Source organism: Littorina saxatilis, linkage group LG1 (genome assembly GCF_037325665.1).
Source record: "Littorina saxatilis isolate snail1 linkage group LG1, US_GU_Lsax_2.0, whole genome shotgun sequence".
In the NCBI taxonomy this organism is placed as follows: Eukaryota; Metazoa; Mollusca; class Gastropoda; order Littorinimorpha; family Littorinidae; genus Littorina; species Littorina saxatilis.
In genome coordinates this window covers 5328079-5347030 of record NC_090245.1, presented here as the reverse complement: position 1 = coordinate 5347030, position 18952 = coordinate 5328079, and the positions used below count along the sequence as shown (strand labels likewise).

Here is an 18952-nt window from a genome sequence, read left to right as displayed (position 1 = left end):
ATAATATACTGTGCCGTTAAATACATGCATAAAAGAAAGCCACAATTGTACATCCTTATGAAATTCGCCAGATAGTTTCGCTTTGTGTCGCTGCTGCTGAAGGGGTTTAATCGTGTCCAGTATCCGCCGCAGAAAGAATTTTCCTCCTCTGACAGCCTGACAGGCCCAATTAAGGGAGTTTTTGTCGCGCGCTTCTTTCCTCGGATCTGGAGGAGTCGCTGCCGCAGTTGCTGCAACTTGTCACTTCCAAGTGACAGGGTGTTGTTTCGCGTGTCGATGTCGACACCGAGAAACGTGATACGTTGAGTAGGCCCCACCACCTTCTTCCAGCTAATGTTGAAACCCAGTTCCCTCAATAATCTAATTAAAGACAGTAACATGTCATTGCACTCTTGTCTGGTAGCTGCTACCAGAAGAAAATCATCAATATACGCTAACACACCTGGCATGCCTTTCCGTGCCATGCATCTGCGAATAGCTTGCGACAGGCGATGGAAGTGTGACGGCCCTACATTGCTGCCAAAAGGCAGCCGACTGTCAAAGAGATAAGTAGGTTTCTTTTCACCTGTGAAATGCCATTTCAGCCCAGTCATACAATAATCGTCCGGACTGATGCATACTGACCGATAGGCGGACTGCAAGTCTACTTTTGCACACCAATACCCTGTCTTCGCTAGGGCGCACGCGTCAGATACGGTTTGAAATTTAGCTGACTCAGGTATAGAATAGTCGTTCATTGCCCTACCTGTGGGTTTGCTAGCGTCATGGATCAACCTGATGCTGCCATCATCCTTGGGAATCGCAGCGATAGCGCTTACCACAGTTGGTTTTCTACTAGCTACAATGTAATAACCTTTTTCTATCTGATCTAATAGCTCTTTTTCCACAGCTTTATGGTGTTCGTTCGATGACCTATGGTTTGTTTGCTCTACGTCTAGTACGCCTGCCCTACTCTCTTCTGTTACACGGAAACCGTTTCTTATGCCATCTAATAAAAAGGTTTAGTCGTGATCGCCTTCTAGCACCTTGTGCCACATTTGAGATTTAGCATTAATGGAATCACTATTTCCGAGAAATTCGCACTTATTGGAATCTAGCTGAGGGAACGGGCTGTTGAAGGTGGGGCCTACCGTTTTGTCGGCAATTCGCTGCGCTGTGTCCTTGGCTGGGGAGGTGGTAGCTGTCACTTTGTGGTCCTTGCCGGGGTGGCCCATGCCGCAGGTGTCGCAGACGTGGAGGAATCTGCAGCGGGACCCATAGGGACAGTCGCCTTTGTTGGTATACAATAAGCACACTTCCTTCCCGTTGGGTCCCGCTGGTCGCCGGGATCCGCCGCTGGCCGTCGTAGCCTTGCCGCCCTTGTTGTCTTGGACGCCATGCTGGAGCCGGTCCCGCAGGATCACCGTGGACAGGTGGGGGTTGGGGGTTCCCCACTTGAATCCGCTGGACGACTGGCGCCTTCTGTACTCGTCGTCGTACAGAAGCACCGACTGCCACAAGTATCTGGCCCCCAGCTCGCCTATCATCTCTGTGTACCGGAGGTAGGCGGTCGAGTCAAACCCGGGCTTCTCAGCAATCAACCTCGCCATGATGCGTGCATTTGCCACAATCCAGTGGCAGGGGGAGACTTTGTCAAGTTTTGGTCTCTGGTTCAGTTTTAGGATGACACCTCCCCCGAGTGTCACCTCTTCCTCGGCCGCCATCGACCCCGGCACAAAATCCAGAATGGAAAGATAGGAGGTCTCACCTGTTGGCTGCAGTGACAAGCCGCCTAACAGTCCCTGGAGTGGTTCCACGCTTTTTTCCTCAGTCACCCGCTGGGATAGTGGCCCTCCCCCGCTTCGCTTTTGCAGGGCCGCCACTGCTACTCTCAGCGCTACGTAGTGGCCACGCTTGAGACCCAGGCCCTCCAAATCCTGGGCAGTCACATAACTGTCCGCTCTATCTAAACTCACACTTATTTTAAAAATAATTATACCGCATGAACACTGCATAGATCTGACAGTTTCTGGATTGTTTCATTTCAAGTCAGTGTCTCAACAATGAGAGGAGGTGTGCAGCGGTTTGGTGAGACAGAAGAAATAACAAGTCGCGTAAAGCGAAAATACAATATTTAGTCAATGAAACTGAACGCAATGCCATTTTTCAGCAAGACCGTATACTCGTAGCATCGTCAGTCCACCGCTCATGGCAAAGGCAGTGAAATTGCCCAGAAGAGCGGGGTAGTAGTTGCGCTAAGAAGGATAGCACGCTTTTCTGTACCTCTCTTCGTTTTAACTTTCTGAGCGTGTTTTTAATCCAAACATATCATATCTATATGTTTTTGGAATCAGGAACCGACAAGGAATAAGATGAAAGTGCTTTTAAATTGATTTGGACAATTTAATTTTGATAATAATTTTTATATATTTAATTTTCAGAGCTTGTTTTTAATCCGAATTTAACATATTTATATGTTTTTGGAATCAGCAAATGATGGAAAATAAGATAAACGTAAATTTGGATCGTTTTATAAATTTTTATTTTTTTTTACAATTTTCAGATTTTTAATGACCAAAGTCATTAATTAATTTTTAAGCCACCAAGCTGAAATGCAATACCGAAGTCCGGGCTTCGTCGAAGATTACTTGACCAAAATTTCAACCAATTTGGTTGAAAAATGAGGGCGTGACAGTGCCGCCTCAACTTTCACGAAAAGCCGGATATGACGTCATCAAAGACATTTATCAAAAAAATGAAAAAAACGTTCGGGGATTTCATACCCAGGAACTCTCATGTCAAATTTCATAAAGATCGGTCCAGTAGTTTAGTCTGAATCGCTCTACACACACACACAGACACACACACACACACACACACGCACATACACCACGACCCTCGTCTCGATTCCCCCCTCTACGTTAAAACATTTAGTCAAAACTTGACTAAATGTAAAAAGACAAACAAAGACAAACAAAGAAACAAACAATCAGGGTATTTAGTCAAAACTTGACTAAATATAAAAACGTTGCTAAATGTTTTTAACCGTTCATCAGACTTCGGTCCGATTTGAAAGCGAATTCTGCTGGCGAAGGAAATTGTCGTTTCCGTTTCTTTACACATGTTTTGCAGTCTGCTTCAGCCGCTATATTTCCTTTTTATATTTAGTCAAGTTTTGACTAAATATTTTTAACATCGAGGGGGAATCGAAACGAGGGTCGTGGTGTATGTGCGTGTGTCTGTGTGTCTGTGTGTGTGTGTGTGTGTGTGTGTAGAGCGATTCAGACTAAACTACTGGACCGATCTTTATGAAATTTGACATGAGAGTTCCTGGGTATGAAATCCCCGAACATTTTTTTCATTTTTTTGATAAATGTCTTTGATGACGTCATATCCGGCTTTTCGTGAAAGTTGAGGCGGCACTGTCACGCCCTCATTTTTCAACCAAATTGGTTGAAAGTTTGGTCAAGTAATCTTCGACGAAGCCCGGACTTCGGTATTGCATTTCAGCTTGGTGGCTTAAAAATTAATTAATGACTTTGGTCATTAAAAATCGGAAAATTGTAGAAAAAAATAAAAATTTATAAAACGATCCAAATTTACGTTTATCTTATTCTCCATCATTTGCTGATTCCAAAAACATATAAATATGTTATATTCGGATTAAAAACAAGCTCTGAAAATTAAATATATAAAAATTATTATCAAAATTAAATTGTCGAAATCAATTTAAAAACACTTTCGTCTTATTCCTTGTCGGTTCCTGATTCCAAAAACATATAGATATGATATGTTTGGATTAAAAACACGCTCAGAAAGTTAAAACAAAGAGAGGTACAGAAAAGCGTGCTATCCTTCTTAGCGCAACTACTACCCCGCTCTTCTTGTCAATTTCACTGCCTTTGCCATGAGCGGTGGACTGACGATGCTACGAGTATGGAGGTCTCCCTATTGACGTCATCACTTCGTGCGCACCGGTCTTGCTGAAAAATGGCATTGCGTTCAGTTTCATTCTGTGAGTTCGACAGCTACTTGACTAAATATTGTATTTTCGCCTTACGCGACTTGTTATATTTAGTCAAGTTTTGACTAAATATTTTAACATCGAGGGGGAATCGAAACGAGGGTCGTGGTGTATGTGCGTGTGTGTGTGCGTGCGTGCGTGTGTGTGTGTGTGTGTGTAGAGCGATTCAGACTAAACTACTGGACCGATCTTTATGAAATTTGACATGAGAGTTCCTGGGTATGAAATCCCCGAACGTTTTTTTCATTTGATAAATGTCTTTGATGACGTCATATCCGGCTTTTCGTGAAAGTTGAGGCGGCACTGTCACGCCCTCATTTTTCAACCAAATCGGTTGAAATTTTGGTCAAGTAATCTTCGACGAAGCCCGGGGTTCGGTATTGCATTTCAGCTTGGTGGCTTAAAAATTAATTAATGACTTTGGTCATTAAAAATCTGAAAATTGTAAAAAAAAATAAAAATTTATAAAACGATCCAAATTTACGTTTATCTTATTCTCCATCATTTGCTGATTCCAAAAACATATAAATATGTTATATTCGGATTAAAAACAAGCTCTGAAAATTAAATATATAAAAATTATTATCAAAATTAAATTGTCCAAATCAATTTAAAAACACTTTCATCTTATTCCCTGTCGGTTCCTGATTCCAAAAACATATAGATATGATATGTTTGGATTAAAAACACGCTCAGAAAGTTAAAACGAAGAGAGGTACAGAAAAGCGTGCTATCCTTCTTAGCGCAACTACTACCCCGCTCTTCTTGTCAATTTCAGTGCCTTTGCCATGAGCGGTGGACTGACGATGCTACGAGTATACGGTCTTGCTGAAAAATGGCAGCTACTTGACTAAATATTGTATTTTCGCCTTACGCGACTTGTTATATTTAGTCAAGTTTTGACTAAATATTTTAACATCGAGGGGGAATCGAAACGAGGGTCGTGGTGTATGTGCGTGTGTGTGTGCGTGCGTGCGTGTGTCTGTGTGTGTGTGTAGAGCGATTCAGACTAAACTACTGGACCGATCTTTATGAAATTTGACATGAGAGTTCCTGGGTATGAAATCCCCGACTGTTTTTTTCATTTTTTTGATAAATGTCTTTGATGACGTCATATCCGGCTTTTTGTGAAAGTTGAGGCGGCACTGTCACGCCCTCATTTTTCAACCAAATTGGTTGAAATTTTGGTCAAGTAATCTTCGACGAAGCCCGGGGTTCGGTATTGCATTTCAGCTTCGTGGCTTAAAAATTAATTAATGACTTTGGTCATTAAAAATCTGAAAATTGTAAAAAAAAAAAAATTTTATAAAACGATCCAATTTTACGTTTATCTTATTTTCCATCATTTGCTGATTCCAAAAACATATAAATATGTTATATTCGGATTAAAAACAAGCTCTGAAAATTAAATATATAAAAATTATTATCAAAATTAAATTGTCCAAATCAATTTAAAAACACTTTCATCTTATTCCTTGTCGGTTCCTGATTCCAAAAACATATAGATATGATATGTTTGGATTAAAAACACGCTCAGAAAGTTAAAACAAAGAGAGGTACAGAAAAGTGTGCTATCCTTCTTAGCGCAACTACTACCCCGCTCTTCTTGTCAATTTCACTGCCTTTGCCATGAGCGGTGGACTGACGATGCTACGAGTACACGGTCTTGCTGAAAAATGGCAGCTACTTGACTAAATATTGTATTTTCGCCTTACGCGACTTGTTTATATTTAGTCAAGTTTTGACTAAATATTTTAACATCGAGGGGGAATCGAAACGAGGGTCGTGGTGTATGTGCGTGCGTGTGTGTGTGCGTGTGTGTGTGTGTGTGTGTGTGTGTAGAGCGATTCAGACTAAACTACTGGACCGATCTTTATGAAATTTGACATGAGAGTTCCTGGGTATGAAATCCCCGAATGTTTTTTTCATTTTTTTGATAAATGTCTTTGATGACGTCATATCCGGCTTTTCGTGAAAGTTGAGGCGGCACTGTCACGCCCTCATTTTTCAACCAAATTGGTTCAAATTTTGGTCAAGTAATCTTCGACAAAGCCCGGGGTTCGGTATTGCATTTCAGCTTGGTGGCTTAAAAATTAATTAATGACTTTGGTCATTAAAAATCTGAAAATTGTAAAAAAAAATAACAATTTATAAAACGATCCAAATTTACGTTTATCTTATTCTCCATCATTTGCTGATTCCAAAAACATATAAATATGTTATATTTAGATTAAAAACAAGCTCTGAAAATTAAATATATAAAAATTATTATCAAAATTAAATTGTCCAAATCAATTTAAACACACTTTCATCTTATTCCTTGTCGGTTCCTGGTTCCAAAAATATATAGATATGATATGTTTGGATTAAAAACACGCTCAGAAAGTTAAAACAAAGAGAGGTACAGAAATTGCGTTCAGTTTCATTCTGTGAGTTCGACAGCTACTTGACTAAATATTGTATTTTCGCCTTACGCGACTTGTTTTTAATGTATACCTGCGTTTCCGGGCTAGATTGGCGAGAACAGACCACATGAAATAGCTCCTTAATTGTTTTTAGGAAGAATGTTAGAATGGTAACATCCGACGCCTCTAGAATTTTTATTTGCAGCCAGTTGTGTGATGGCTTTACTGGAAGAACCCACCTCACTTAAAGGGATAGTATCCGCCGGGAAAAGGCCTTCAGATCGCTTTCAAAGCATCACCGTAAGATTCTACGTTACAAATAATGCTACCATCCATGAGGAATAACTTAACTTTGCAAATTCAACAGTTTTGATAGCTAATTAATTGTCGTAACAGATTCCAAGGAAAGAGCACTCTTGTAATGGTTGGGTGATTTCCCTTGTCAAATGTGTCAACAATGGCGTCTTCCTCAGGAAGTTCCTGCGATCATTGTAGTCTGAAAAGGTAAGTGTCATTTTCCAGCTTAAGTTAACGCTGTCTGACAGGAAATAAAGCTTTCAATAGGACAAGTCAGTATCAGTGTACAAGTTGCTCTCAGCAGGACTGCAAATGAATCGATCGATGCGAGTCAAAAAGCCCTGACGAAGATCATGCTCGTACTTTGTTTAGAAGCAGTACTCAGTCAGATTATCTTGGACATATGTGTTGCCTGTTGGTGATCATTTCAAATATATGTCTCTAAAGTTGCGCTTTTACTTATAAGCTTATGCATGTGTTTCAAATTCCATTCATGTCACTGATCGAACACAGGGAACAGTAAACGTGCGAGAGTTCGAAGCAAAGCGCATTCATGTTTCAGACAAATAGAGAGCTCTGAAAATTATGTCTTTTCTCATAATAGTAACCCAAAAGAGAAGAAATTATACTTATCCCTCTGAACAATGTCGAGGATATCAGTGTCTTGTGCATTTGTTGTGTGTGTGTGTGTGTGTGTGTGTGTGTGACTTGTATCACTGTGTGTGTGTGTCACTGTGTGCATGAATGTGACTGTGTGTGTGTCACTGTGTGCATGAGTGTGATTACGTGTGTGTTTGTGTGTGTGTGTGTGTGTGTATTATGCTTGTGATATAATCACATATATAAATTGTATTTTTGTATACACGTGAAAAAAAGAGTACAAACTACACTGTTGTGTGCGTGAACGTTGTGTGCCAGCTGTCAAAACTCAAGTGAGCTTTTCCTGATTATGATTGAAGTTTGCTACAAATAACTCATTAACTGAAAGGGAGATTGAAATATATAGTGTATTCTTTTCAAGCATTTGTCTTTATTTTCAGGCTATGGAAGTTTTACATTCAAAACAACAAGCGGCCAAGAAGTGCACATCGAGGCAGGATAGGGAGAGGAATTAGCAGAGGTGTGAGCTAATGCAGAGGCAAGGACTGGTCTTCTCAAACTGAAATTGGTTTGCTGGGCAAGGGGAAGGCTGATCCGAATAACAATTTGAAGGTAAGTGAGGACTAGTTATACTTATAATATTAATAGATACTTTCTCTGTGTGCAGGAGTTAAAAGAAAAAGACATGATGTTAGAGCCAAGGGTAATTTTGTGAATTCCAATACTAGCAATAGAGTGCTATCACAGAAAATGAAGAAATTACATTCATCCAACTGAACAATGTCAAGAAAGTCAGTGCGTGTTGTGTATTTGTTATGTGTGTGTGTTTTAGGAATGTAATGTGTGCAGAAAATAAGTAAAATTGTGTGTAAGTGGGGGTGTAAATTAGTGGTCTGGGTGGCCCAAAAAACAATTTGAAGGTGAATCAGGACTATAGTTATAAGTACTTTCTCTCACCGCTTCCCCCCTCAACCCCCACGCCTCCTCCAAACTCAATCATTCGAGTAAGTACCTTTTTATTCTGCAAGATTTGTGAGGTCGAAGACTTTGTTACAAGGTATACTAAACAATGACTAACGGTGAGGTTTTTTAGGTCTCAGTCACAAATTACATTACCGGTGCTTTTTTTTCATTCTAGGGAATGTGTGTATTTCCTGGTTTCAAAAAATATTGAAAAAGAATGAAAATTCAGCTTCAGCATCCTGATTTTGTCAAGATATTTTGTGCAGTTAAATTTCAGTACCCACAACCTTTTAGTGTCTCATAAAGGGAAATAAATGAACAGTCCTCACAATTGGGGTGCTGTACCGTGAACCCCCCTTTTAAAAACCTTTACAATTCAAGATCTCCCCTATATTTAGACCTTGCTTTTCAGATTTTCTGGTCATAACCTATGCAAATTCACCTTCATTTTAAGACTTCCTGCTTTTTAATACCTGAATTTATCAGATTTTGGGAGATCGTAAAAGGGGGTTCCACTGTAATATGAATTCTGTTTTAGCTACACCTGTATGCTGTTTGTAAAGAAGGATATTTTACAGATTGAGGGGATCATTTCTGCCTCCATAATGATCGTTATGATCTGACACATTGGCTAACAGATTCCATGATCATGCTGTTATGTAGGAAGTCATAATAATGATGTGTAGGTTTTTGAATTGTGTCTGCTTTGCAGTTCAAATAGATGTCTGCCTTCCTGTTCAATTTTTTTTTAAACAAGACAATCCCTGAAGCACATTTTCCAACCACATGTCAAACAGCAGTTCTGCTTAGCTTGAAACATCAGTATTGAATAATTATATCAAATTGACCTTTTTGCGGTTGAGCACTTGACAGATGCTGCTACAATACCTCTTGTAGAGAAAAAATTTAGAGATACAGTGGAGCCCTTTTAAGATATATATATATATACAGCAAACTCAATCAAAGAAAAGCAGAATGTCTTAGAATAGAGGTTATAAACAGGAATCTGAGAAAGTAGCGTCTTTTAAGACAAATGTTGTGTTTTTTTAAAGGGGGCAAAGTTAGGGTTTCACTGTACAATGCAATGGTAAACTGGGCATTCATTCCAAGTAGCTAAAGATGTGTGACACTTTTGCTCGTCAGGAGCACTAGAACACGTCACATTTTCACACTTGTCAGTGTGTCAGAATGCTAAAAATCTGGAAAGCCAATGCCCACAGGTATATCCCATCCCCCCTCTCCCACCCACCACCACCACCTTTTACTCACACTTGCAATCCATTACGTACATGAATAGATTACAAACACTCTTCTGTAACTCTTTATTTTCACACTTTTTCTTGCATTTGGTTAATTTTTTCAACCCTTTTCGAAGTTTGAATTAAGTGTCTTCACTGATGGGTGATTTTCTGTTTATGCTCCAGGACTTCAAGGCACTGGTGCTTGATGACAGCAGGCTCCTACTGGCCCACACACAAAGAAGAGATTGAAGATGCCCTGGTCCTGGAAGAAGAAGAGGGAAAGATCAATAAAGCCAAACGATACGCATCATTCAGAGTTATATTGAGGAAAGATATTGGCTATTCGGGTGAAGGTGTAAGAGTTGCCATGTGCAGTTGCTGTGTATGGGTCATAGGAATGACATTATAGATCCAACTGGCCAGTACACTGACTTTCTTCCTTGTTGCCTGCATTGGAGTACATTGTGGTGTTAAACAAAGTGCGTTTCTGTGTGGGTTGGTTTACACATGCTCTGTCACATTCCATATTAGACGGCCAGCTGAGACTACAAAATAGTGCATGTTTGTACATTAAAAAAACAATTAAAAGGAATTCTAACCAGAACCAATCGATACATAAATGTTATTTGTATTTTTGACCAAAATATGACATTTTACACACACCTTGACAGTCCTTGTTCACCTTGAGGAACACTGACTGTCTCAATCTGTGTAAAATGTCATAATTTGTTCAAAAATACAAATAATGTATATTGTTTTTTGCTTTTTTAATGTACTGTAATCTACCTTGTAAGCGCCGTTAGTACCTAGTAAACGCCCACCCCCAACATTTGGATCAGTGTTTGAACATATATGTTGTGTGTGTGGGTTTTGTTTTTATTATGTGCACAGTTCTGCACCTTGTAGAGACATTTTCATTCTAGAGAACGCTGACAGACAGCTATATATTTATTTATTTCATACTCTCGGCACTGGAGTATCTCTGGATAGCCCCTCAAAAAGAAGACGAGGGAGGGTCTTCTGAAGTTGAAGAGGTCTGCTTTCAGTGATTTACAGGGAGCATGTGAAACGACCAGTGTTTGATAACACCATTTCCCTCTGAAAGATTTTAGCTTTCTAAAATAAACTTACCCCTTTCTTCGTCACATCAATATCTTGGATCAGTATCAATGACTGACAGAATGACTATTCATTTTGTGTTTTTTAGGATGTGTGTACATTCACTCTCACTGAATGAATTTTTGTGTTTGGTTTTTAGTGTTTTTTCTTTCTGTTTAGACACTTGCATATCAAGCGAAAGATACATACATTTGTGCATGGAAACAGCTGACATGAGCATTAAAATCTGGGGAAGAGTCCTGAAAGTGTATTGATTAATGCGTTGAATTCACAGGTCTAGTAAAACTTGTGCAAAACAAATATATACATGTGTTGAAAAGTGCTCGAATTCCAAGAATAGTTTCATGTGTAGCACCTTTGAACTGTGCAGAGGATGTGTGCCTGTGGATTTGAGATCTACATGGAATAAAATAGACACTGTTCTTGACAATTGAGTATGTTTTTGTGTGCGCATGTTGTTTGGTTTATTGATAATAATTGACTTTTGGTCAAGATGTAACCATAAATTTCTGTAGCAAAGATGCAATGATAAAAATAGACAGAATATGATCAAATAATAAGACACTGGGCTGCAAATTGCTTTTAATTGTCATTGTATTTATCTGTAAACTGATCATGATTTCCATGGCATGATTAATGCAGTGGAACCTCCCTTCTATGACCCCCCAATTTAAAACTCCCTTCTTTTTAAGACCTTGTTTTCTCACATTTTCTGTTCATAACCTCTGTAAAATTACCCCCATTTTAAGACTCGTTCTTTTTTTAGACTCGATTTTCTCAGATTGTTTGAGGTCGTAAAAGGGGGGTGCCACTATAGTAATAATGCATCTTCAGAAATTGAACACAGGTGCTGCAGTTTTTTTTATAACCATGAAGAAGAAAAATACTGTTTCAAAACTTTGACAGTGTCTTATCCTCAAACGTACACCTTTTTAAAGAATCCATAACTTTTAATCACTCAACAAAATTGCATGCAGCTCAAGTGAACCAGAAATGGGGAACAATTGGCCACACTCAAGGAATCGGTTCTTGGCAACTTTTCTGTCGGTCGCGCAGCCTGAGAGAGACATGACAGAGATAGTCACTCAAGATAAAAGATAAGCTTGACTTACATCAGAATTATGAACATTTAAACTCACCTTGAGCTTTGTCCGAAATATTTTAAACCATTATTGCCACACATTGCAAGAATGTTTGATGTCCGGGTGCTTTTCCCCTGAAAATTAAAAAAAATTGATTTAGTAATTATAGCAACATATAAACCACTAAGTGTAAACCAAAGGCTGGCCAATTACATACAGTTCTACAGCAACATCAGTTCTGAACATGAAGCTTTCAACATGCACAGCGACACTTAAAAATGGCAGTTAAAAAAGAAAGGATGAATGAGATTCTGCCGCATTTAGTGTTTGCTTCAATGAACGCTGTCCGAGGAAGAATGTGTTCTTCGTTAAAAAGTTACCCTTTCACAAAGCCTTACAATAAGCTTCAATCATAGTTTTTCCTGCAAAATCACAACATTAAAAACTTTAGGCACAGAAAAACTCATACCGCTGACAATATAAAATGTCAGTTATAAATACAGTGAAACCCGGCTATATTGAAGTGGCACGGGACCCGGGAAGACCTTCAATATAGCCGGAACTTCAATATAGGCAATTCTCGGTTATATTGAATTTCCCTCCTTGTTCCTTCAGAAATTCAATATAACCGAACTTTTTTTCACTATACGTTCTTATTTCCGTGTCCACACATTGCGTTTGATGTGAGATATATTCCCATTAATCTTACACCTGTTGGCTGTTGTTCTTCAAGCCTCCTTGCTTTTTTCTGCACACACACACACACACACACACACGCCCCCCCCCTCCCTTACACACACAAACACACAGAGCCATTCACAGTATCAGACCGACGCCAAATGAAGCATTTGATTAAAAGTTTAAGGAAAAAGAAGACGTATGAAATAATCCAGTCTGTCATTGACTGAAGGTTGGCAAAGTGGTGCGATGCTATCAGAAGAACAATGTTTGCCACAAAGGTTTACACTCTCGGCATATGTTTTATAAGCTTAGCACAAAACATGTAAATAGACAACTAAAACAAGTCGCGTAAGGCGAAAATACAACATTTAGTCAAGTAGCTGTCGAACTCACAGAATTAAACTTAACGCAATGCAACGCAGCAAGACCGTATACTCGTAACATCGTCAGTCCACCGCTCACGGCAAAGGCAGTGAAATTGACAAGAAGAGCGGGGTAGTAGTTGCGCTGAGAACGATAGCACGCTTTTCTGTACCTCTCTTCGTTTTAACTTTCTGAGCGTGTTTTTAATCCAAACATATCATATCTATATGTTTTTGGAATCAGGAACCGACAAGGAATAAGATGAAAGTGTTTTTGAATTGATTTGGACAATTTAATTTTGATAATAATTTTTATATATTTAATTTTCAGAGCTTGTTTTTAATCCAAATATAACATATTTATATGTTTTTGGAATCAGCAAATGATGGAGAATAAGATGAACGTAAATTTGGATCGTTTTATAAAAGAAATATTTTTTTTACAATTTTCAGATTTTTAATGACCAAAGTCATTAATTAATTTTTAAGCCACCACGCTGAAATGCAATACCGAAGTCCGGGATTCGTCGAACAATACTTGACCAAAATTTCAACCAATTTGGTTGAAAAATGAGGGCGTGACAGTGCCGCCTCAACTTTCACGAAAAGCCGGATATGACGTCATCAAAGACATTTATCAAAAAAATGAAAAAAACGTATGGGGATATCATACCCAGGAACTTTCATGACAAATGTTATAAAGATCGGTCCAGTAGTTTGGTCTGAATCGCTCTACACGCACGCACACACACACACACACACACACATACACACACACATACACCACGACCCTCGTCTCGATTCCCCCCTCGATGTTAAAACATTTAGTCATAACTTGACTAAATGTAAAAAGAAAGAAAGAAAAAAACTTTCATACGACTCCATATCGTTGCATAAGGGTCAATGTTTGAGAAAGGATGAGAGAGAGAGAGGGAGAGAGAGAGAGAGACTCAGACTCAGACTCAGAACTTTATTACAAAAGGATAAAGGTTTTAGGCAAAGCCTATTCTTCCAACCTGTCCTTTATACAACACATAAAGACAGACGCACATAAACATATAAATTCAATCATATAAAATACAGAAATACATTGTATGGAATGCAACACAATGTGCATTTAAGGAATTACATGAGAACTCAAAAATTACAAAATTATATTGACATAGTTATACCTTTCATTTGGGAATAAAGTTGCTCCGATCAGCTACACATTCGTTAACACTTGTACAAAATGTTTAACAAAATAACAATCGAACAAGACATTTCATTCACGAATGATGTGTGAACGTGACTGTCTCTTAAACATTTTCACTGAAGTTGCATTTCTTATCTGTTGGGGGAAGGAGTTCCAGAGAAACATTCCCGAGAAGGCTAAGCTCGATTTGTAGAGGTCTATGCGAGGTATAGGAGGGATGAATTTTTGGGACCCATATCTTTTTGTGGCATGTTTGAAATGTGATTGCAAATATTTAGGACAGTCGTCATTTAGAGAGAAAGAGAGGGGTAAGTGCAAAATGGTTCAGAATAAGCTATAATAGCGAAGCGCGCAATAACCATTAGAGCCGAACTAAGAGACACATTAAACATTTCAAGAAAAAAATGACATAACTGCTGTTCAAAAGTTCAATGTCGAATACGGAAAAAATACACACACACACACACATACATACACAAGAAGGCCATCATACCATAAAGCTATGTTGATAACCCTTTCCGAAAGTTTCGGATCAGCACTGACAGACACGCGGTTCAAGAGTATGGTACACAAACCACAAAGTGGTTGGGAACCCAGGTTGACGCAGGTTTGTCTTTCCCCAGACAAGACGTCCACATGATAATCGGCAAGCTTTCCTGGGAAGTGTTGATTTCACTTTGTCGACAGATGCGAGGCTGCACAACTCTATGGAGGTCCTTTCTTACATTGAAACCTCCATACTGTGGGTACACAGACTGGACAGGCACACCCAGTACACTACTCAAACCATGGATTCCCCACATACTCATGTAGGATCTTGGGCATCGGCAGTTCATCACCGCATTCTGAAAAAGATTTTTCATGTCTTCTTTCGTCACGTTGATGGAAAATACCTGGCCTGAGTATGACATGTAAGTCTTCACCAAATTCTGAAGATCCGTCCCCGATGCAAGGATATCATGAGAAAGATACAGGTCTGAATTCTGAACCATCTCAAAAATGATTCTTAAAAATAAAAAGTTAAACAAATCTTTGGAGCAAACATTTAATATAGCCAGGTCAAAAACGTCCCGTGGGCTGAATTTTTGTTTCAATATAGCCGGGATTTCAATATAGCCGACTTCAATGTAGCCAACATTTTTTAACAAAGAAAAAGTAGAGCTTCAGCCGGGACCTGAAACATTCTTCAATATAGCCGGGATTTCAATATAGCCTACTTCAATATAGCCGGGTTTCACTGTAACATTTTCTGTTGCACTACATCCAAAGACTGTGCTGACTGACCATACTTTTTCCATCTCAAAACAATTTTTAGGGGGATTACCTACTCTGTCTGTCTGTCACAGTGTCAGTCTCAGTCTCCAGTCCTATACAGTGCACCACAGGAGCTTGTACCCAACCGCCAGTTGATCATTATTTAGTCCTGCATGTACGCCCTTACTAGGCTAGCGAATGCGTAGTCTGTAGTTGTAAGACTGTAGGGATGAAGGAGTAAAATAATAATGATCGACCGGCACTTTGATACAAGCTCCTGTGCAGTGCACAGACACCGCCACACAGTGACACACACCGTGGCGTGTCCGTGTTCAAACCAAAACTGGACTCAATCGACCCTGCACACTACACGTTCGTGCACTCGCTTGATGGATGCTTCATTCGCTCAACACACCAGCAGACACACAGACAAAACGGCAGCAACATTTGTCTAGGTCTGTCCAAAGTCTACACAACACTTGCTTTACTTACAAATCCCGGCAGCAGAGAGCTCTGCGTCGTGGGTAGTCAGCGCACACCGCCACACGATGGTAACACTCATGCAGTTCAATCCAACTTTCCCACTGCTTGCCGCGTGTTGATAACTTTGCATTTTGTGCGTCGAGCATGACGTTCTCGTGATTCTGTGTCGTTCCCAGTCAGTCTGCTGCTTTGTGAACCACCTTGAGTCGATTTCTTACATCCCATCCGCCATTGTTTTGGGTCGTCATGAAAACGGCACGCTCGCGACGAAAACCAGTCTATGACGGCCAATTTTAATCTTCAAATGGTGGAGAGCAGTCGCCAATTTAATCATGTTTAATTAATTATTTAGCATACTTGTGGTGCTTTATTGAGCAAACCGGGCCAGGTGCGTCTTAATTAAGGTACACTAGATTCCCCAAATTCTTCAAATCGGCCGAATTCGACCAAAAAAACTCCAAAATGGCGGCGTGGACACTATATGTTTAACTATAAAATCAATGTACCTCTAAAAAGCACACCGAATGCCAGTGAAACAATATCAATTTCCAAAGGTGGGGCTGGATGTTTTATATTGTTAGAAGCCCTTGTGTGTGTGTGTGTGTGTGTGTGTGTGTGTGTTTGTGTGTGTGTGAGTGTGTGTGTGTGTGAGTGTGTGTGTATGTGTGTGTGTGTGTGTGTGTGTGTGTTTTTCAGAATTGGTTTGATAACATTTATTTCATTGGTCAGTTGGTTAATGACAATGGACGTTTTTATACCTATAACTTTTTTTCTTTTTTTCCCTCAAAATCTGCACATTTCACTCAAATATGTATGATCCTGACATCACCTTATATTGATATCGAAAATGTGCATAAGCCAGTTTAAGTACGGAAATCCAAAAACTAACATGAAGGTCTTATTTCAGAACCAAGCTCGACTTCGAAATTTCTAGTAAAATTGAACTGTGTATAAGAATATAGATAGATAGTAGTATAGTGCTGTTAATGTAAAGTTATTTATATATGCGCCGTATGATGCTGTGCTGAAAACTAGTACTGTAATTGGTAATCTGTAAACTATCGCCTTTTGTCCATCGAGCGTTGGATTAATTAACTTGTTATGTATTGTCCCGCTAAAAATGGTATTATTTAACAGAAATATGGGAACAACAACAACAACAACAACACACACACACACGCACTCACACACACACGCACATACACGCAAACAAACGCACAAACTACTAGACATAGCAAAGGTGAATGAAATAGCTGTAACGTTAGAGTAACTGTAGTGAAGAGAAAAAAAAACTGTCCATCATATGAATACATGTCCAGGCTAGGTATTAAGGATAAGCGGAAAGAAGTAGAAAAAAGAAAAAAGAAAAAGACCCATGAAGAAGGATGCTCCCCGCCCCCCCCCCCCCCCCCCAAAAAAAAAAAGAAAAAAAAGAAGGGTTGCAGCAGCCTGCATGCAACTGAGGTCAAAAAAAATATATATCTGTTTATCCAGATGTACCCAAATATAACATTCTATCTGTTTCCAAAACTCAACCACCACTGGGCAAAAGAAAAAAGTGTTCTATATACATCAACGCTATTACTACAATATGAACAGACATTGTCCTCCACAACTTTCCTTTTACATAACATAATGTTTGTGAGATAAATATTGTGAAGTAATTGTCATTGTAATACACGCAACCTTGTCTCTTTAACTAATTCAAAACTCATCAGCCAATCTTTCTTATCAATTTCATAATTAAATGTCCTCCTCCAAAAGCCAATTGCACACGGTTCAATAACTTTCATACTTACTAATTCTTTTCTGAACTGTTGTGCGCTGTGTACTTTCTTACCACAATATGAGGAGATATCCATCAAATCAATTTCTTCCTTTCCGTGCATCGTCTTATTCATTACATTCAGAACAACAACACGAACCATGTTATATTTCAAAATTCTCCGTGGGGATTTTTCTAAAACATCACAAAATAATGAGCTGATAGGAAACAAATTCGTTTCTGTATAAAAAACGCTGGCGCTGGACCCGAGTACTCTTCTGACTGGCTCGCTCCCCCAGTATGAAAGTTTTTGTCTTGTGCAAGTGGATTTAAAAATAAATATATATATATTTATTTATTTTACACAATTAAAAAAATTATTAGAGTAAAATAAAACATTAAAACGTTCATAATAAACAATAGTAAACAAGAATTTTAAAAAAAAATAAAAAAAATAGACCGCCCATGCCGGGAATCGAACCCGGATCACTTGGATTTAAAAAAAAATTATTTATTTATTTTACACAATAAAACAAATTATTAGAGTGAAATAAAACATTAAAACGTTCATAATAAACAATAGTAAACAAGAAATAAAAAAAAAAATAAAAAATAGACCGCCCATGCCGGGAATCGAACCCGGATCACTTTGGCCATAGGCGGACGTGCTACGACAACTTTACTAGAGTTGTGCGCCTTGAATCACTGTGTGTATCTGTCGCTCTCTCTCTTTCAGTCTCACCGAACCAAGCACTGTATTGTAGTTTCTTTGCCGAGACCAAATCCCCACCAGCTGCGGCTGGCTTGCAAATTATGCTTTTCTCGTCACTCCGTGACGTGTTCGGCTGAGGCCGCCCAAGTCTCCCCTTTAGTTCAGGCTGTTCGCAAAGCGACCAGCCTCCCACCGCCGTTAAGAGTCGTTTTGGTGGAATATTTCGCATTTAGGTCCCAGGTAACATTATGAAGTTTTAATACGATCAATCGGACCTATTATCAAGTTAGTGTATCAACTTTTGAACGAACTGCGCCCAGTAGTTTCCCAGCAATAAGCTGTTAAGTCGAGACAGACAGACAGACAGATACACAGACACACAATTAAAGTCTGCTGGACCCTCCTACTGCGTACTCGGGGATAAAACATCATGTACACTTGAAAACTTTCTTTTTCACAGAATATTACACCAACCTGGCCTAATGTCTTCTTCATTCCATAAAGTTGTTATGATTATTGAGAGTTAGCTGTGTATGTTTGTATATATAGTGTATTGGCACTATTGCATATGATTATTGTGTGAACAGTACATTTGGTGATTTGTGTCTGTATGATTAATTTGTTTTATGTAGGTTGTACTTTTAAATGTTTTATTCTGTATATATATATATATGTTCTTTTGTAAAGGGCCTAGAGCCATAGGTTAGGCACTTAAAAATGTCCAGTTGTTATTATTATTTAAGTTATTGAGACATCCCAGTGCACTAAGGGATTTATAGAGCAAATCGAG

At 39.1% G+C, this 18952-nt stretch overlaps 2 long non-coding RNA genes across 8 annotated transcripts; one reads left to right on the top strand and one right to left on the bottom strand.

Annotated features, from left to right (window-relative positions):
* Positions 1-6653: 6653 nt before the first annotated feature.
* LOC138959934 (uncharacterized) lies at positions 6654-10600 on the top strand. The gene is made up of 3 exons (XR_011453842.1): positions 6654-6912; positions 7746-7917; positions 9693-10600. It is a non-coding gene; the product is annotated as an uncharacterized lncRNA (long non-coding RNA).
* Positions 9574-16142, bottom strand: LOC138959913 (uncharacterized). 7 transcript variants are annotated; one of them, XR_011453825.1, is made up of 3 exons: positions 15695-16142; positions 11768-11844; positions 9574-9771 (listed from the first exon to the last, which is right to left on the bottom strand). It is a non-coding gene; the product is annotated as an uncharacterized lncRNA (long non-coding RNA). The 7 variants fall into 7 exon arrangements; XR_011453831.1 differs by lacking the exon at positions 15695-16142 and adding an exon at positions 15618-15640; XR_011453827.1 differs by lacking the exon at positions 15695-16142 and adding an exon at positions 15519-15581.
* Positions 16143-18952: the final 2810 nt, after the last annotated feature.